Source organism: Hemiscyllium ocellatum, chromosome 35, assembly GCF_020745735.1.
Source record: "Hemiscyllium ocellatum isolate sHemOce1 chromosome 35, sHemOce1.pat.X.cur, whole genome shotgun sequence".
In the NCBI taxonomy this organism is placed as follows: domain Eukaryota; kingdom Metazoa; phylum Chordata; class Chondrichthyes; order Orectolobiformes; family Hemiscylliidae; genus Hemiscyllium; species Hemiscyllium ocellatum.
The window spans coordinates 23,972,319-23,986,905 of NC_083435.1; the positions used below are offsets into that span (position 1 = coordinate 23,972,319).

At 48.1% G+C, this 14,587-nt stretch overlaps 1 non-coding gene across 1 annotated transcript; it reads left to right on the plus strand.

Moving 5' to 3' along the window:
• Window positions 1-2,299: 2,299 nt before the first annotated feature.
• LOC132833074 (U1 spliceosomal RNA) lies at window positions 2,300-2,463 on the plus strand. Its single transcript, XR_009647065.1, has one exon. It is a non-coding gene; the product is annotated as a U1 spliceosomal RNA (small nuclear RNA).
• Window positions 2,464-14,587: the final 12,124 nt, after the last annotated feature.

A 14,587-nucleotide genomic window follows, 5' to 3' on the forward strand; every position in this document is an offset into this window, starting at 1 on the left:
TGAAAGAAGTTCTGCGATATACATATTAATGAATTGAAATATTCTAATGACGAAAGACTGAACAACAATCCAGGTTTGTTCAATATATCATTTCAGTTGTGTGACACTGTAAACTTTTGCTATAAATTCTGTGTCTGATGGTCCTATTCTCCACAAAAATCTGATGATGGAGCAGCACTCTGAAAGCACCGTGTACTGAACATGAGCATGAGAACCTCATTTTTTTAAATGTCAAAAATATACTTTATTCATAAAATAATTTGATGATCTGTACAGTTGGATATGCCGTACATATGTAAACATTCCATTTGTTTGCATACCGAAATAGAGTAATCATTCCTATTTACAGGTCTGTATGATTACATTTTTAGCTGAGGTGTCAGCAGAGCCCAAATGACTGCATGGGCCTTCGTTCTTCTTTAGGCAGGCAGACGTTACACGGTGGTCTTTCCCCACCGCACCTTGGCGGCAGCTGCCCCAAGCTTCAGCGCGTCCCTCAACACGTAGTCCTGGACCTTGGAATGTGCCAGTCTGCAACACTCAGTCAGGGTCAACTCCTTCAGCTGGAAGATCAACAGGTTTCGGACCGTCCAAAGAGCGTCCTTCACCGAGTTGATGATCCTCCAGGCACAGTTGGTGTTCGTCTCGGTGTGCGTCCCGGGGAACAGGCCGTAGAGCACGGAGTCCCATGTCACGGCGCTGCTCGGGACGAACCTTGACAAACACCACTGCATTCCTCTCCAGACTTCCTTCTGCATAGGCACATTCCGGAAGGAGGTGTGTGACAGTCTCTTCCCCCCCGCAGCCGCTTCGAGGGCAGCGTGCGGTGCGGCTGAGAGTCCGGGCGTACATAAAGGATCTCACAGGCAGAGACCTTCTCATCACCACTACAAAGTGTAAAACCCAGCCCACCTCACGCCTGTCCCCATCGATGCTCCCCAACCCCCACCCACTTGCATGTACCTATCACCTTCACAGCAAGCTTCCCCCAGCTCCACAACCACCTCCAGTCCAACTCCCGCTTTCGCTCCGCTCCAAGTCTCCAGTCTGCTCCAATCCAGCTCTCAGCCTTTCTGTACTGATCCAGGCCTCGAATCCGCTCCATTCCAGCTCTCAGAAATTCGAGAATGTTGCAGTTCTCCAGCCGCTCCTCTTCAGCTCTCAGCTTCTCCACACTGATCCAGGCCTCTGGCTCACTCTGTTCTGCCTCACATCACAGCTGCTCCACACTAATCTAGCCCTCCAGCCCACTCTGTTCTGCCTCCCAGCCTCTCCACACCACACCACACTAGGCCTCCAGTCCACTGTGTGCTGCCTCACATCACAGCTGCCCCGCACTGATCCAGGTCTCCAGCCCACTTTGTTCTGCCGCACAGCTGCCCCGCACTGATCCAGATATCCTAATTTAATCTTGTCCCATTTGCCAGCACTTGGCCCTTATCCCACTGAACCTTCCTATCCATATAGCCATTCAGATGTCTTTCGCATGTTGTAATTGTACCAATCTCCATCACTTCCTCTGGCAGCTCATTGCGGCCACGCAGCAGCCCTCTGTGTGAATAGTTGCCCCCTAGATCCCTTTGTAATCTTTCTCTTCTCACCTTAAACCTATGCCCTCTAAATTTGGAATCCTTTACCCCAGGGAAAGCAGCAGGTAAATCAGACGCGGAAGAAAAGGACGATTACATTTTAATCACAGGCCAGTTTATTTTACACAGAGGGTGGTGAGTGCTCAGAATGTGCAGCCAGACGAGGTGGTTGTTCTCAGTTTCGTGTCTCATCCAACATGATGTTGAGAAATATTTTTCCCTGGCACCCTTAATCTTGTATGTGATTTCAACCTGAAGTCACTAATCTGGTTGAAGAGAGATTTGCAAAGCTGCAGCTAAACATTGTAGAAAGTCGAGGTAAACTGGGTTTAAAAATATGCTTCTAGTTTCACAATCAAAGATTGTAAGTTGCTTTTATTGGCGTTGACATCAAATTCGGACGAGTGCTTGAGAACAAAGTTGGAAGTTTCCCTCCTGTTTTTCGGCGAATCAGGAGGCAGCCTGAAGGAAACAGGGGCGGGGCGCGTCCTTTGAAGGGCTCCATGCAGATAAGCAGTGCAGGGGCAGCCGTGGGTGGGATTTGAGTAAAACGGGAGTCCTGGAGAGATTCGGTGATCCATTTGAAGAATGAAGCTGATCGACAGGCAGGGCAGGTTGAGTAAGTGAATGTTCGATGCTGCGAAAGTGAGTGAGTGTGAGAGTGAGAGGGAGCGGCTGTTGTGGGGTGTGAGTGAGTGTGAGTGCTGAGCATACTTACCTGGCAGGGGATATACCATGATCAATGCGGTGGCGCTCCCAGAATGAGGCTATTCCATTGCACTTCGGGTGTGCTGACGCCTGCGATGTCCCCAAATGTGGGATACTCGACTGCAAAATTTGTGGTAGTGGGGGAGTGCGTTCGCGCTCTCCCCTGATTTACAAACCAATGACAGAATCTGAATTGCACGTTTTCTGTTGGCTGTGCTGTTATGCTGTAACTTGCCTTCTCACTGCTACGTTTACGTCGATGTTTGCTAGGGCAGTCTGTGGGATACCTTTCTTCTCTCTCCAAACAAGAGCAGTCCGAAGTTTAAAACCGTTCAGCCCAACAAACCTCTGCTGCATATGCGACCATTTCCCTCTATTTTCTCTCTATATCTCTCAACATGTTACTTAAACACCTTCCCTCTTAATTGCTCTCAGTCACCATCTGCTCCATGTCTTACCACCATTTGCTTCTTCGCCAACCTACCAAGCAAGGGCATCAACACCCTGAGCTACAAAGTGCAAAGTCCAGCCCACCTCACGCCTGGGTGGAGCAATGCCTCATCCTCCGCCTTCGGACCCTCCAACCACTCAGCATCAATGTTGACTTAATCTGTTTCCTCATCTTCCAACCCCCACCTCATCTCAGACCCGACCGTCCACCTGACCTGTCCCACCTGTCCATTTCCTGCCCACCTATCCATTCCACACTGACGAGGTGAGAGATTTATGTTGCTAGTCTTACAAATAAACTTTCGTACTAACTATTCAAAGTTTAAACGAAAAACACCGTCCAACACCAGGTTATAGTCCAACAGGGTTTATTTGGAAATACAAGCTTTCAGAGCACTGCTCCTTCAGGTGGTTGTCGTGATTCAAGACACAGAATTTGTCCCAAAAACACCGGCGTCTCCAAATCATCACCGAACATAGTTCGAGGCTGGGAATCAGCCCTTGATCCCGGATTGAAGATCAGCCCTTGATCCCGGATTGAAGATCAGCCCTTGATCGCGGATTGAGGATCAGCCCTTGATCCCGGATTGAAGATCAGCCCTTGATCGCGGATTGAAGATCAGCCCTTGATCCCGGATTGAGGATCAGCCCTTGATCGTGGATTGAAGATCAGCCCTTGATCGCGGATTGAGGATCGGTGGTTGATTGTAGAGTTGAGTCTTTCACACCCAGAGCCAGCTCCCAGGCAGGGATCAGCAAACAATCTGGCGCCTTCGGTGACCTGTGGGGAAAGGAATCAAAGTGGTTAAGGTTTCAACTTGCATCTGAACAGCATTATCACGGACGCATCTCTGGCAATCCCACGGTCCTTTCACCTCCCAGTGGACTTCCCTTCCCCATCCCCATCCTCATCCTCAACCCCATCCTCATCCACATCCCCATCTCAATCCCCATCCCCTTCCCCATCCCCATCCCCATCCTCATCCCCATCCCAATCCCCATCCCCATCCCCATCTCAATCCCCTTCCCCATCCCCATCCCCTTCCTCATCCCCATCCCCATTCCAATCCCCATCCCCATCCCCATCCCCATCCCCATCCCCATCCCCATCCCCATCCCCATCCCCATCCCCATCCCCATCCCCATCCCCATCCCCATCCCCATCCCCATCTCTCTCTCTCTCACTCACCCATCCACCCCGCCCCTCCTTTTGTATCGTTCTGAGCCGCTGGCGGCTGTCGCCTGGCGTTTTCTGATTGGTCCAGTAAATCCCGCGTCTGATTGGCGCATAAATCCCCCCCCCCTCCCGCTGATGTCACTGATTGGTTGATATTGCGCTTTGTGATTGGACGGTTTGACAATCCGGGAACAATCACCCCCATATTTGGGAAACTCAAAGTTTGAGCTTTAACCTCTGTGTTGCTGGGCAGAGTTGCATCAGGCTGCCTTATTAGGTTATGATGCTGGTGTTCAGCACAGGGTGCTGTTGTCTAGAGCGCAAAACTTTTTCTTCTATTTTGTATGCTTTGTTCACACAAATCTTTGTTAGATTCACTGTTGATGATGGGTAAAAAATGAGGTCTGCAGATGCTGGAGATCACAGTTGAAAATGTGTTGCTGGTTAAAGCACAGCAGGTTAGGCAGCATCCAAGGAATAGAATTTCCTATTCCTTGGATGCTGCCTAACCTGTTGTGCTTTAACCAGCAACACATTTTCAACCATCACAGTTGATGATGCCATTCACATTCAGAGAACAGATTCAGTCGTTGATATCACTGGATTAAATGCCCATCCTCTTGGCTTCAGCTTGGGTCACTCAGCACATCGTCCTGGACCTTGGAATGTGCCAGTCTGCAACACTCAGTCAGGGGCTGGGAGATTTGTCATAACCAAAGCAGTCATTTTGTCACATACTAAAAGCCTGGAACCCATTTTGAATCTGATGTTAGTGTCTGTCTGTCATACGTTCCCTGGCTCAGTGAGGTGGTTGAACTTGCAGCTGCACAAATACCTCACAGTGAAGTCTTTCCCACCTCTTCCTTTACAAGAACCTCTTGTATACAGACATTTACTTATCAGCTACTAACCAACACTGTCCAGACACTATGTGACTGAGGCTAGTGACTGGGCAAAGTGCCTGAACTCGCCTTATCCTGCAATTAACAGTTGATGCTGCTAGATTAGCAGAGCGCATGATGTGGAGGAGGAGGTCTTGGGCTGGGGTGAACAAAGCTAAAAATCACACCACACCAGGTTCTGGTCCAAGAGGTTTATTTGGATCACTAGCTTTCAGAGTGCTGCTCCATCATCAGGTTGCTGTGGAGAATAGGACCAAGACACATCATTTATCATTAAAGATTACAGTGTCATGCAACTGAAATGATATATTAAACAAACCTGGATTGTTGTTAAGTCTTTCATCATTTAGAATATTTTGATTCATTAATATCTAAATCCCAGAACTTCTTTTAAGTCACCTTTTCAAGATAACTTAAGGTTTCATAACAAATGGTGACAACTCAGCTCAGACAATGCATTAAAGGTGTGAGGTTAGAGTCTGTCTGTATCCCAACCTTTCCTGAAGAAGGGCTTATGCCCGAAATGTCGATTCTCCTGCTCCTCGGATGCTGCCTGACCTGCCACGCTTTTCCAGCACCACACTCTCGACTCTGATCTCCAGCATCTGCACTCCTCACTTTCTCCCATATATCCCAATTTTGAGTCAGACTGGTTCTATTTCCAAAGTGGAACGTACAAAATGTTCCATATGTTGATTGCCTGCAGATTATGCATTTTGTGAGCAAAATAGAATGTATCTGCAAATATAATTCTGCCAATACAAATTCACCCCATCGACTAATATGTGTGTGCACGTCTTTTAGAGAGAGAGAGCGAGGGTATGTGCATGTGAGTGGGTGAGTGTGAGTCAAAGTGAGAGAGTGCGTGTTTGCATGTGTGAAAGCTTGGTGAAAGTGTGTATGTGGCAACCCTACAGGACATGTCAGAGTGTTGTGAGGCAGCAGTGCTAACCACTGAGCCACCATGTTACCCTCATGGGTGTGGTAGGATGCTGTTCGGAGGGTTGGTGTAGACCTGTTGGGGTGAATGGCCTGTTCCCACACTGTGGAGATATATCGCCGTTCCTTCACTGTCACTGGGTCAAAATCCTGGAATTCCCTCCCTAAGAGCATTGAGAGTCAACCCACAGCAGGTGGGCAGCAGTTATTCAAGAAGGCAGCCCACCACCATCTTCAGAAGGGGACAACTAGGGACGGGCAGTGAATGCTGGGCCCAGACAGTGATGCCCATATCCCATGAGAGAATGAAATAAAATTGAGACTAAGAGGTATCCAATTTAAAAGAGTAATGAGGAGGAAGTACTTCCATCAAAGTGTTGTGAATCCATTAGCCCAGAGTGTGGTGGATGCCAGGACATTGATTAAAGTTAAGGAGGAGATAGACAGATTTATAATTAGCTATGGGTTAAAGGGATATGGAGGGTGAGAAGGAAAGTGGGGTTGAAGCTGGAATGAGGTTAGCTTTTGTCATATTAAATGGTGGAGCAGGTTCAAGGGGTTCAATTGGTCAGTTCCGCTCCCACCTCTTGAGTTCTGACATTGTTATGTCAGTGAGATGCTTCAGCAATAGCAGTAGAAGGTGACATGGAAGGGAAAGAGAGAGAGAAAGAGAGAGAGAGAGAGTGAGAGAGAGAGTGTGGGGTGGCACGGTTGCTCAGTGGTTAACACCAATGCCTCACCGTGCAAGTGACCCTGATTCAATCCCATCCTCGGGCAACTGTCCGTGTTGAGTTTGCACATTCTCCCTGTGTCTGCGTGGGTTTCCTCCGGGTGCTCCGGTTTCCTCCCACCATCGAAAGATGTGCAGGTTAGGTGGATTGGCCACAGTAAATTGCCCCATAGTGTCCTGGGATGTGCAGGTTAGGGTGGAATGGTCCACGTGCAGGCTGAGGAGGGCAGGGTGTGGGTGGGATGCCCTTTGGAGGGTTGGTGTGGATCTGTTGGGCTGAATGCCCTGCTTCCACACTTGTGTGGATTCTATCTCTTCCCTAAATGCACAAAGATTAATCCTGGTCTGCCCCATTCCCAGGGACGCTGTGAGTTGCGAGCAGAGATCTGTTTAAGCGACAGACCCAGGGATACATAGGTGTTTAAAAAGGCAGGATGAATTCTCTATCATGTGACCGCTCAGTGTTGTACACATGAGCCTGTGCAACAGAGAAAAGGTACAAACCTGCCCATCTCCATGCTCTGACACAGAACAGCAAGTGACCAGCCACCACACTCTGAGCAGTGACAGGCATTGGGTGATACAGTTGGAATGCATCAACTGAGCCCTTTACAAAGCAGACTGAGCGATAGGTCTGAGAACTGTCTGCCCCAGGCTGGGACGAGCCCATATATAAAACAAGTAGTGGCTCTGTTTTGGTGTCCAACAAGAAACAATTTTCCTTTTCAGCTGTGATGCCTCAATTATTACAGAGAGCAAAGTGGGCTGTCGCAGATTAACAATTCACTTCAGTCCAGGAGTTGGAGGTCATGTTATAGTTGTACAGGGCCTTGGTTTGGTCGCTTTTGGAAGGTTGCGTTCAGTTCTGGTCTCCCTGCTGTAGGAAAGCTGTTGTGAAACTTGAAAGGGATCAGAGGGATATGGGTCAAATGCTGACAAAAGGGAATTGATTAATTTAGGATATCTGGTCAGCATGGAGGAGTTGGACTGAAGGGTCTGTTTCCATGCTGTACATCTCTGAGACTCGTACAGCTTACATCTTGTACAGATTACATCTTGTTATGAATCACTGGGGTAGCTGGTAGTCAAGCCTCATTGTTCCCAGTGTCATTAGGAACATTAACAAGAAGTATTCCCCAGTTTCCCCGACTTTCTGATAGAAATCACAGACCAGGTTTCTGCATTGAACAAGAATCGATGTTTATTACAAGAAATTAGTCTCTAACTTCAGGTAACCATAATGTGGAGGAGCTGGTGTTGGACTGGGGTGGACCAGTTACAAACCACACAACCCTTGGTTATAGTCCAACAGGTTTATTTGGAAACACGAGCTTACTTCCAAATAAGCCTTTTGGACTATAACCTGGTACCACCGGCATATAATTACTCACTTCTAATCCTCTTCAAAACTCCCCTGTCACACACATCCACCCACAGACAAATGACAGGGGAAAACAGATTATGATCACAAGAAAGACTGGAAAGACAGTTCAATAGTGTTCATTCCCAGATTCTGTTGTCGAAATGATCTCAGAGAGTCATAGAGATGTACAGCACGGAAACAGACCCTTCGGTCCAACTCGTCCATGCCGACCAGATATCCCAACCCAATCTAGTCCCACCTTCCAGCACCCGGCCCATATCCCTCCAAATCCTTCCTATTCATATACCCATCCAAATGCCTCTTAAATGTTGCAATTGTACCAGTCTCCACCACTTCCTCTGGCAGCTCAGTCCATACACGTACCACGCTCTGTGTGAAAACGTTGTTCCTTAGGTCTCTTTTATATCTTTCCCCTCTCACCATAAACCTATGCCCTCTAGTTCTGGACTCACCTACCCCAGGGAAAAGACTTTGTCTATTTATCCTATCCATTCCCATCTTGATTTTGTAAATGTCTTGTAAAGGTCACCCCTCAACCTCCGACGCTCCAGGGAAAACAGCCCCAAGCCCGTTTAACCTCTCCCTACAGCTCAAAACCTCCAACCCTGGCAACATCCTTGGTAAATCTTTTCTGAACCCTTTCCAAGTTTCACAACATCTTTCCGATAGGAAGGAGACCAGAATTGCATGCGATATTCAAACTGCGACCTAACCAATGTCCTGTACAGCCGCAACATGTCCTCCCAACTCCTGTACTCAACACACTGACCAATAAAGGAAAGCATACCAAACGCCTTCTTCACTATCCTATCTGCCTGTGACTTCACTTTCAAAGAGCTATGAACCTGCAGTCCAAGGTCTCTTTGTTCAGCAACACTCCCTAGGACCTTACCATTAAGTGTATCAGTCCTCCTGCTGGCCAGCATGTTGCAGTGCTCCTTACTCTGAATACTTGCAGGGGCAGCAGATGGCTGGTATCACATAAAAAATGCCTCTGACTTATTAGTTACAAGCCACAGCTTACAACTATTGCTGCAGGAAAGATAAGACCATAAGACATGGAGCAGAAATTAGGCCATTCAGCCCATCGAGTCTGCCCACCATTCAGTCATGTCTGATAAAGTTCTCAACGCCAGTCTCCCATTTTCTCCCTATAACCCCTTGATCCCCATGATACTCAAACTGCTTTTCATCAGGTCTACAGTGTGCTTTGACTGCAGTGAACAGAGAGACCACTCCTGAGCTGAGGAAGTACTGTACTCCCCTCTTTCTCTTTGAAATTTGTTCCCAGCTTCAAGCTTTCCAGGGACCTGAGAACCAATCACTCAGTTGTTGCCAGGCAGAACAGTCTCTGTGTGGGAGAAGGAAATACCATTTTGCCTACTGACCACTTCCTTCCAGAAAACATGTTTGGCTCTAGCGAAAGAGGGCCTACCCACAATGCCACTGGTAACTCAAATTAGCTACCCTCAGGAACTAACAGTAAAAGAGCCAATACCTAAGCCATTACCTAATCAGAGGAATATGTTATTTAAACAACCCGCTAATGGGATTCTTGACCTCACAATGACACTGCACCTCCAGAATCCACAAGGGCTCTCTCTGTCTCCCCAGGACTCCAGCCGACACAATGTCCCCACAGACTAAATGGCACCAGGGTATTCCATATGGATGACCACTGTCCTATGGAACTATTGTGAACAGGATGTGATCCAATGCCTTTAGATTAGCTAACTTCCTGTGGGCATTGGTTACCTGACAGATACTGCTGGACATGCAGCATTGATTCGACAATGTCAAACTATCAACTGTAATCAGAACTGTACTGTCCTGTAATTAACATCAGTCACTTGTGACCCTATAAGAACGGAATATGCCTGTACTTCAGGGAACAGAGCTGAGGCTCATCTGTACAGAGTACCCATTCTGTATACGTGTGGTCAATTTCTCTTCCCACGATAGCGTGATATAAAACAGTGTGTATCAATTTCACAAGAACCTGATACGAGCTTTATTCATAAATGGACAATTCTCTGATACGCTGTCATCGGCTATTGGTCACTCATCCATAGACCAGTCAACGTCTTGTAGCCAGCAAAGGCTGCGTCTGTACTACCCTCCACCCCCCCTCCCCCCACCCCCAGCTCCAGATTATCTGCAACTCTTCAGTCATTGTTTTCTCAAACAGTTGCTTTAAAAACACATAATTAAAATATGCCAACATTTTAATTTCCATCACACATTCTGTGGCCTGTGCAAGTCAAACTTAATTCCTTTCATTTCTTCAGGACAGTTCTCAAGGACAGCAGGCATGGAAAGAAGTGATCACACCTTTCACCAACACTGTGTTTAATCTGAGCAAATCTACACTTGATCTCTCCAAACTGCAACAGTCAGTCAGCAATGAGCCTGCACCGGAGATTAATAAGTCATTAGGACATCTAAGAGCATGACACTTACTTCTGCACTTTGAGTTATATTTTCTAACAATAAGTAACATTTTGCATAATTTGAGTTAGAGTGTTAGGCCTTTGTATTGCACATTCACATTACTCTGACAGCTTTCACACAATTAGGTTTCTATGGAACTAGACCGACCAGTCTGACTGGGCTGTGTGAAACCTGCCAAACACACAATTCAGAGAGAAATGTGAATTATTGCAAGATTCGGGAACATGGTTTAATCATTCAGTCATTGCAATGCATCAGTTCAAATAACTCAATGAACATAATGCTCCAAAAAGCAAGGATTCTCCTCAAAATGAATCAGTCACACAGGTTTGGAATGGGGTCTGAGTTAATTTGCAAAGAGCATCCAAACTCTCAATGAAATGTCTGCCTCCTTTTGTAATGGGAGGACATTCTCAGTTGATTCCCTGGAAACATTATCGTTACAGAAGTGAAGGTGGGATGATACAGATCTGTACGAAGAGTAAATGATTGTGTCCCACGTCAGATAGAGACAGGGTAACCCGGTTCTGGTGCTGCCTCACACTTTGTGCTGCAGCTCCCTCCTTTATATACCCAGCAGTGAAAGACCGACTGGGCCTGTCGCTGGGTCCCATCAGCGAGACACAGCACAAACCCGGTGGGGTTTCGGGTTGGACACTAAGTCGGTTCTCGGGCTGGTGTCCAGGTCGGTCACGCCTGGTGGGGCCTGGAAGTGGAACTTCTGCAGCAGGGTGGTGAAGAACAGGAAAAGCTCCACTTTAGCCAGTGCCTCACCAGCACATACCCTCCGACCTGAAATAGAACGGGGACAGTCAGTACCACACACACACACACACACACACACACAGTCACACACACACACACAGACACACACACACAGACACACACACACACACACACACACACACACACAGATACACACACAGACACACACACGTTCACACACACACACACACACACACACACAAAACGGTTCGTTCAGCTTCCAAATTCCCATTGTTGAAACTATCCCAATGGTCACCAGCTGAGAGCAATTCCATCCCACAGTGTGTCTCTCCATCCCCGTACAGACAGAACTCGAACAGCTGGGAGTCCATTCGGCCCTTCATGCTCTTTGCTCATTCAGTAAGAACCTGGCTGATCTGTTCCCACCTTCCCAAACCTTCCCCATTCCTATCCATTTAATTCAGATCAAATAGCCTGGTCTTGAACCTACTCAATGACTGAACATCCACAGACCCTCAGGGCAGGGAATTCCAAAGTCACACCCCACTCTGAGTGCGAAAACATTGTCCTTCTCCCGTCCTAAATGGACACTCCTTTACTGTGAGACTGTCCATTGAACAGAAATAATCTCCCAGCACATCCCCACTCCAGGGCCTGAAGAATTTTCCTTATTTTTATTTCAAAAATATACTTTATTCATAAATATTTTGATGATCTGTACAATTGGTCATGCCAGACATATATAAACATTCCATTTCTTGGTATACAGAGACATAGTAATCATTCATATATACAGGTCTGTACCATTACATGTTTAGTTGGGGTGTGTGTGGAGCCCCCTTACTGCGTCAGACCCCTGTGCTTAGGCAGGCAGATGTTAAATGGTGGTCTTTCCCCACCGCGCCTTGGCGCCAGCTGCCTCAAGCTTCAGCGCGTCCCTCAACACATAGTCCTGGACCTTGGAATGTGCCAGTCTGCAACACTCAGTTGGGGTCAACTCCTTCAGCTGGAAGATCAACAGGTTTCGGACCACCCAGAGAGCGTCCTTCACTGAGTTGATGATCCTTCAGGCGCAGTTGATGTTCGTCTCGGTGTGCGTCCCGGGGAACAGGCCGTAGAGCACGGAGTCCTGCGTCACGGCGCTGCTCGGGACGAACCTCGACAAATACCACTGCATTCCTCTCCAGACTTCCTCTGCATAGGCACATTCCAGAAGGAGGTGTGTGCTGCTGGGTAATGGTCAGTACGGCTTGTGTGACCAATAGGATGGTGTCGTTTTACTTGAATCACATACACCGTGTGGTTGACAAAAGGAGAAAACCGAGTAACAACGACAACCCCAATTAGCTTTTCAACTGTACCTTTAATAGAGAAGCAAACATCTCCAGGCACTTTACAGAACAGGATTAGTCACTGACCTTCGAACACAGTGTGCAAAACAGTCACTTCATACGCGTTTACATTGAAGTAAAGGACTCTGAATTAAATGGGTAACAGATAACGGAGGTGACTGACTGAAACACAACAGTCCTGTGTTCTTAATTACTGTGAGAATTTGATATCCCTGTTCTGGCTCTCCTGCATCTTTCTGTGCCATGTGCCCTTAAAAATGGGTTGATTCCTCAGCAACAGGAGCAGCTTAATGGCCCATTCATTAGTTAGTCAGAAATGGTGAGCAGGCAGGCAGCAGATTTGGGAACTCCTTCCCTTCTCCCACCAGAGTGAGTGACAGCACTTACAAGTGAGTGGGATGGTGGTGAGCTGACCAGCCCTTGTATTTAATGTGCCCCTTACCCCATCAAAAACACGCCCAGCATGGGTGAGATGTAAAATTCATCTCGTGGCATGGTCAGTTCCAGTTTCCTACAGCCTTCAGATTGAGTCCAATTTGTTCTTGTTTTATGAATTCATGGGACATGGATGTCACAGGCCAGGGCAACATTTATTGTCCACTCCCAGTTACCTCCGAGAAAGCGGGGGGTAAGCTGCCTCCTTGAACTGCTGTAGTTACACCCACGCTACCATGCGGGAGCCAGTTCCAGGATTCTGACCCACTGACAGTAAAGGCACGGCGATGTATTTCCAAGTCAGGATGGTGGGAGGGGCACTTGCAGGTTCCCAGGTATCTGCTGCCCTTCTCCTGCGACACAGCAGTGGTGGTGAGGTTAGAAGGAGCTGTCTAAGAAGCCTTGGTGACCTTCTGCAGTGCAGCTTGTAGATGGTACACACTGCTGCGACTGAACATTGATTGCGGGAGGGAGGAAATGTTTCTCAATGGGGAGCCAATCCAGCAGACTGTTTTGTTCTGCGTGTCGTCAAAATCCTTGTGTGTCCTAACTTGCTGGGCATATGCGTTGATGACATCAACGCAGTGAGGACAGTGGGACCACAGGGAACAGCAGGACTGACCATCCTGAGAGTTAAAGATGGAGAAGACAATGGAGGAACGTGTGGTGAAGAACACAGTGTCAATTAGGATCAATATCAGGTCCAGAGAGAGAAACAGAGGCAAAGATGTACTGGACTGAGAATAAGGGAGAGAAGATGCAGAATACACTTTCGCATGACAAGGTTTCAACTTGACAAAACTCCAGGGTGACTCAGTCTGCAGACTGGCATGGCATTAAGCAAGATGGATCCATGAGATGGGCACAAGTTTAAACTGCTTGTCAAGGTGAGGGGACGGGGGAGGGAGGGGGGGGGGGGTGGGATTAATGTGGATAACTAGCAAGTGCTGACAAATAATGGAGAGGCTGAGGCAGAGTGAGGCAGACACCAGGAGGCAGTGGATCGACTGGCAAATTCCGGAGACTCCCAACTGGCTGAGGCCTTGACCTGTTGGATTTCCCGGGAGGTTTGTGCGTTACGTTTCCCAAACCAACGTTCGAGCTCTAGCGAGGTGTGCGCCATTCCCCCTTCCCCCGAACCCGTTACAGTTTCACATGGCACAGTTTGAGGGGCTCGGAGTTCCTGGTGTTTAACCAGGGGTTGAAGAAGGGGAACAGTTTGCCGTTGAAGGTGTCGGTGAAAGTGTAGAGGTGGGTCATGCTGTTGGCATTGCAATAGGAGCTTTGCCCTCCCTCGTAATCCAGGTAGACCCCTACCTTCTTGGGCTTGGTGCCCAGTTTGAGGAGGGTGGAGGGAGCAGTCAGGGCCCCGCAGGTGTGCTCTCGCCTCTGACATATGGTCCAATAGCCAACCGAGGGCATCAGCGTGATCTGGCCCTTCCTTTGGGCATTCTCCCAGGCCAAGCCAAAGTCCCAGTCGGTCTTGTTGACCACCTCCACCTCCCAGTAGTGCCGGCCGGAGCTGAAGCCCTGGCTGCTCACCACGTAGGTGCAGGGCTCAATCCTCTCCCTGTTGTTCGGTAGGTTTCTCCTCTCATCGTCGGCATGGACCGCGGTCAGGTCCGCGGACTGCAGGAGCCTGGCCTGCGCTGTGCCGGGATCCAGGGTGAGCAGTGCTGGCACTTTGTTTGTGAAAATAACAAGAAGGTTAGAAACGCGCGACACGGGAACAATCAAAACCAGA